Here is a 7034-nt window from a genome sequence, read left to right as displayed (position 1 = left end):
CATCATATGTGTGTATACAACAATTTGCTAGAAATGCCAGAAGCGTCTCTTTTGACGGTACTGGTATATAGAATAAATATCAGAGACGTCTAATCAGACGATACTGATTAAAATAATTGTCGAAAGCGTTTATTCTGACTGTAATGGCAGAATAAACGTCATAAACATTTATTGTGATGTTACTTGTTTGTATTACCATATGCATGTATATAATGGTTTACTAGAAATGCCAGAAGCGTCTATTTTGACGGTACTGGTAAAATAAATATCAGAGATAAAAAAAACGAAAGCGTTTGTTGTAACTGTTATGACAAAATTGATGTCAGAAGTATCTTTTATGATGGTACTGATTTATACTGCCATATACATGTATACAATACTTTATTACAAATACCAGAAGCATCTGCCTTGTCAGTAGGGGAACATGGGGCAAAATGGGCTGCCTATGGGAAAACTTATGAAACCAAATGATATTGCATAAAAAAAGTTATGGTAACGTATCAAAACCCTAATTCGGTTCCTAAACTAACATATTCAACTGATTCCTTAAATATAAATAAATGTTTTATAATCCTAATTTTATTTTTACGAAAAAGTATTATTTTGAGAAATTTGAAAATCACGGGGCAAAGTGGGATGTGTTGTTTAAATGACTTCTGGAAAGGTTTTAATGAAAATAGTGCATAATGGCATTAAGGAAAAGTACTTTTTTATTGTCAGAACAGAAATATAATACAAAATTATAATTATTAATGAACTTCATTCATTTCGTTATTAATAACGACTGAAATGGCCTGTATTATTGATTCTGTGGACCAATTTTGATGCTCCGTCCTCCTTTTATACGTGCGAACCATTTTCTAATGAAGAAATAGACATAAAGTTATGAAAAAGTTACCTCTGTGAAGATGAATCAAAACGGAAAGGCATCCCACTTTGCCCCGCCCACTTTGCCCCAAACGCAGATTAAATAAAATATTATACGAAAAATAACCCTCAACGCCAAATGAAATAAATAAAAAACGAAAAAAGAGGGTAAATGTAAGCCTACAAACCCATGCAATTCAAATTTCAATTACATTTAATTTATTGGTACTTACAGTCAATAGAAATATACGTAATGTTAGAGTTTCTCACAAATGTAGGACACCTTGTATGAAACCTTTCCGAAGAATGCGCGGAAATTGGGAAACACTTCAATACTAGGTCAACTCATTTGTCAACAAATAATGTAAATAAACATATAGGAACTGCTCTTATAAAACGAAACGGCAAAATCCCACTTTGCCCCGTATCCCACTTTGCCCCATGTTCCCCTACTGGTCTGTATCATCATATGTGTGTATAGAACAATTTGCTAGAAATGCCAGAAGCGTCTCTTTTGACGGTACTGGTATATAGAATAAATATCAGAGACGTTTAATCAGACGATACTGATTAAAATAATTGTCGAAAGCGTTTATTCTGACTGTAATGGCAGAATAAACGTCATAAACATTTATTGTGATGTTACTTGTTTGTATTACCATATGCATGTATATAATGGTTTATTATAAATGCCAGAAGCGTCTATTTTGACGGTACTGGTATATATAATAAATATCAGAGATATTTAATCAAATGATACTGATATTGCCATAGTTCTTCTTCAAATGCCAAATGTGTAATTATGAAGACAATTTTTTGTTACATCCTAGAGATGTAAAAGCTTAGGCAACATGGCTATGACAACTGCAATCATAACGTATGAATTGATTATGCTCAAGTATAAGAGATATTAGCAGCTGTGAATGCCATTCCGTTATGTATAGTATATACATAAAATTTAATTCCAATATTGCATGTAAAGATACATATTAGACTTTATATGTTTTATGTTTGCATACATATGTGTGTATATACACAATGATATACATAAATATTGCAGATAGACATGTATTGCCACATGCAATGTTATAATTATATACATATATCAGCATTATCTGAATATTTCATATAACTTATTAGAAATAGCAAAAACAGATAAAGCAGCTACATGTGTAAGTGCAATACATTCATATATATATTTTGTCTGTTATATAACATATTTAGTCTGTTTTCTGTTCCTGCACTAGATTGCACTGAAACTCTTTTGCTTTCAATAAATATGAAATATATATAAATGGCACTGGATGACAGGAAATGTTCTACATTTGTGTGCACCAACATATCTGTCAGTATTTATTTAAAAAATGTGTATGTCACATTATATTACACATTATTATTACTGACAGTATATATATATATAGGGTGTCCCATTTTAATCCCTCACCCGAAATATTTTGAAAAATAAACGTTTTAAAGAAAAATGTTTCAAACAAAAGTTTTTCAGGACAAAGGGGGCAATCATTGTACATTATTGGTTCTGACCTCGAGGTCAATTTTCAAGGTTATTTGAAGGTGACATTGATATTTTTAAATGGAAAGTCCTATTTTTGATACCGGATTCGGATAGAGCGAGAACTTGCGCGGTGATCGAGTACGTGTAAAGAGGACACGGGATCTCCGGAGCATTAGAGGCCTGGCTCGAAATTTTGCTGTTGCCGAGACAGAGAGGACGCGAAGGTTTTTCCGCTGAAGGATCGACGAGGATCGTCAAGTGGTGAGGCGGGCGTCATCTTATAATTTCTGTAAAACCACCGATCGCGGTAGGTGACATACGTCTCGAGCGGAGCACACGTTAGGCTTTACTCCGATTTTTCGTTGCCGATTCCGGATCGGTCGCCTATAGGCGTTTCGAGTCAGCGTTGCCGTGAATACGTGCCCTCCGCTCAGACGCTCTACATTGAGAATGTATAATAGTGTAGTTGCTCGCCCTCGTTGCCGCCAAGTCGCTTGTGTAATTGTTAATTATTGAGAATTCTTTAAAGTCGAGACTGGCGTTATTGCGTATTAGAAAACCGTTGCCGTCTAATGTAAAATCGAATGTACTACTTGTTCACGAAGTGATTTATTGTTAACGTAATAAGATCCAGATTTGATCGCATATTTTCTGCTCGGCGAATTATTGCCGAATTTACTTTCTGTGTCGACGGCCAGTTAATAGTCGGTTTATTGTTATTGCGCCGCATACCAGAGCGCGGAAGGTCAACGCTGTAACGTATTTTCTTTCGAACACTTTTGTACAGTCTCTATCAAATATATTGATTTCTCTTTATTGTCATCATTAATTCTGGTGCATTTATTTTAGCCTCTCTGTCTTTCTCCGACAATCTTTTCCGCTTACCGCGAACCACTCCCCTCTACCAATTCCGTTGGCTGAGCTAATTATTTCGTCCGTCGCGAGAATCCGCGTAATCTTTAAATCTTTGTCCGAGCAATTTATCTAACCATTTGTACGAAGAGTGGCACGCTCTCTCGTGCCTGGCGCCCGACGAATTTTTGATAGCGACTAAGATCTTTGCTGAGCGAGGTAACTCGTTAACTTTTGTAAAATCTCGAATCACGCGAGAATTATTGACGAACCGCACTATTGCTCCAGTAAGTATTATTAAAACCAAATACGAGCTTTCGCATCATGAGATTTCTTTAGGAGAACGCGACGAAGTTGTGCCGACACTTAAAAGCACGGTTACAATATATATTTGTGTGACAACACGATCATAATAGTCGAAGCAAAAGTTTTCTCTGTTCGACATTTGCTCGCGTTGCATACTCCAACTCACTCCGAGGCCCGTATTCAATATGCGCTTACAATGATGTTAGCGCTCTAACATGCTATAGCATACTTAACGCATACTATAGAATTTTAGAGATAAAAACGCGTTTTTATCATAACACGTACTGAATACGGAATGAGTAGGAGCTATCATATGATTGCATATGATAGATGTAAACAGCACGCGGTCAGCGGCGGCGCACGGCCAGCGGCGGCTCGGGGCCAGCGGCGGCTCGGGGCCAGCGGCGGCTTGGGGCCAGCGGCGGCGCGCGACAGGCAGAGGGCGTAAGTGAACGGTCACAAATCTGTTATACCGACCTCGATCAAGTTCTACCGTCGCTTTAGGATCCCCTTAACAACATATTTCATGGAGAAACAAATCGGAGTCGGACAGTTGTGATACTTCCCTTTTGAGTAACACTATTCAATATTTTATTGTACTGTATGTATTATATTGTATATGTATATGTACTTATACATATTTGTACATATATATATATATATATATAATTTAAACCACATTAAATTAATTGTTAAAATATATAAATGTAAATATTACATATATATTTATGTATTATATATACATATATAAATCAAATTGAAAATATGTACTGTAACCGTACTTTTGAGTGTCGGCACAACTTCGTCGCGTCCTCCAAAAGAAATCTAATTATGCGGAAGCTCTTAGTTAGAATACAAAATACTGAAAGGAGCAATAGTGCGGTTCTTCATTAATACTTTCGTGATTCGAGAATTTACAGTAGTTGACAAGTTACTTTACTCAGCAACGATCTTAGTCGCTATCAAAAATTCGTTGGGCGCCAGGCACGAGAGAGCGTGCCACTCTTCGCACAAGTCGTTAGATAAATTGCTCGGACAAGAAATTAAAGATTTCGCGGATTCTCGCGACGGAACTAAAACAACTAGCTCAGCCAATGGAATTGGCAGAGGGGAGTGATTCGCGGTTAGCGGGGAAATGGTCGGAGAACGATGGAGAGGCTGAAATAAATGCACCAGAATTAATGATAACAATAGAGAGAAATCGATATATTTGATAGAGACTATACAAAAGTGTTCGAAAGAAAGTACGTTACAGCGTTGACCTTCCACGCTCTGGTATGCGGCGCAATAACAATAAACCGACTATTAGCTGGCCGTCGACGACAGGAAGTAAATTCGGCAATAATTCGCCGAGCAAAAATATGTGATCAAATCTGGATCTTATTATGTTAACAATAAATTACTTCGTGAACAAGTAGAGCATACGATTTTACATTAGACGGCAACGGTTCTCAAATGCGCAATAACGCCAGTCTCGACTTTAAAGAATTCTCAATAAGTAACAATTACACAAGTGACTTGGCGGCAACGAGGGCGAGCAACTACACTATTATTCATTCTCAAATTAGAGCATCTGAGCGGAAGGCACGTATTCACGGCAACACTGACTCGAAACGCCTATAGACGACCGATCCGTTATCGGCAACGAAAAATCGGAGTAAAGCCTAAGTGTGCTCCGCTCGAGACGCATGTCACCGACCGCGATCGGTGATTTTACACAAATTATAAGATAACGCTCGCCTCACCATGTAACGATCCCTCGTCGATCTTCCAAGGGATAGCCTCCGCCTTTAATTCTTTTCGGCAACGGTAGTAAAATCGGCTACTGTAAGGCTCCGGAGATCCTGCGTCCTCTTTACAATTCGATTACCGCACAAGTGATAACCGGGAGCACTTGCGGATCCACGCAGGCCGTTCAACCCCTCTCTTATCGGGCCGCTTCTTATCCCAATTGGCTTGTCGCAGCCATGTGACCTCGCGACTAATCGCAGCGAGTCCTGCGGGTCGCGTATCCTTTAATATTTGACGCGCTTTTCCAAATTAGGCAGCCGATCCTTCCGTCTGGAGCAACGGTCGTCTATCGCTCTCTTCATAGGTGGAGGTTGCTGCCAAGGTTTGGACCGTGCTGAGGTGGTCCCGTAACTTGTCTCTCTCTGAGGCGTCTGCAATTGAGGTGCGGCAATCACCAAATTCCAACAAAATTAGTAAAGTTTACAAACGACCTGGTGTACCGCACTCCCCGAGGACACAATCGGGATCTCCTTTGGTGGCTTCTTGCTTTCTCGGCGGCGTCTTCTTTCTTCCTTCCGTGAGTGAGGCGGCAACATTACACAGATTTAAAATAACCACCGCTCACGCTCTAATGTGACTAATAATCGCTCTTCAAAAATCTGAAATTACTAAATATTTTATATAAAAGTATATACAAAAGAAAAGAAAAATAATATAAATTTGGCACGCTCGCTTGTGCCCTCGCCCTTCGAGCTTAGAGGACACAGGATCTCCGTGCTAGTGCAGTCACCAATGACTGACACAAAGTGTCACGTCACAGTACATAAACGGTACATTTTTTCTTAATTGCAATTGTATTTTTCTTTGTGAAGAAGCAAATTATGTAAAAAAATGTATGCGTCATTTGAAAAGTAATACTGGCTCAGAAAACATACACATATTGCTACATATAGCTGCATATTCCTAATTGTAAGTAGCTTTTTAAATAACATTTTACATAATAATTTTTGTCTTTAAAAATTTTTTATCCAAATGTTAATAATATAACAAAACGTAATTGTGATATGCTTCTCTCCTATAATGTTGAAAATTTTAAAACTGAGGAATTTTTTTATTACACTTCCAGCAAAAAGTGACAAAAAAATGACAAATGTGACGTATTTTTAACAATCAACAAAATTACCTTTTTAAAAAAAAGGAAAAAAAGGCGCCAAGTGTGTTAGCCTCACAAAATAAAATAAAATCTTTTTAAATTGCGCCAATTATAAAAGAAATATATTTTCTTGACACATATACATAACATACTTTATTTCAAAAAGTAAAAGTACAAAAAACTTGGCGCTGCTAAACCTCAAAATATACAATAAAAAGATGGTTATTAAATAATTCCGAATATGAAAAATAATAAGAAATTAATAGAAAAAGAAATAAGGACTCGTTATATAAAAATAAACAATATGAAGAGTCAAGGGCGATATAAAAAAAAATAATAAGGTCTCTCTCTCTCTCTCTCTCTCTCTCTCTCTCTCTCTCTAGCAGCGCCAAGTTTTTTGTACTTTTACTTTTTGAAATAAAGTATGATATGTATATGTATCAAGAAAATATATTTCTTTCATAATTGGCGCAATTTAAAAAGATTTCATTTTATTTTGTGAGGCTAACACACTTGGCGCCTTTTTTTCCTTTTTTTTAAAAAGGTAATTTTGTTGAGATATCACGCATTTTTTGTAATGTTAAATATTTCTTATAAATCTGTATATAAAAT

This window comes from Cyphomyrmex costatus, unplaced genomic scaffold (assembly GCF_001594065.2).
Source record: "Cyphomyrmex costatus isolate MS0001 unplaced genomic scaffold, Ccosl1.0 scaffold93, whole genome shotgun sequence".
Lineage (NCBI taxonomy): Eukaryota > Metazoa > Arthropoda > Insecta > Hymenoptera > Formicidae > Cyphomyrmex > Cyphomyrmex costatus.
Note: the sequence above shows the minus strand (reverse complement) of the source record.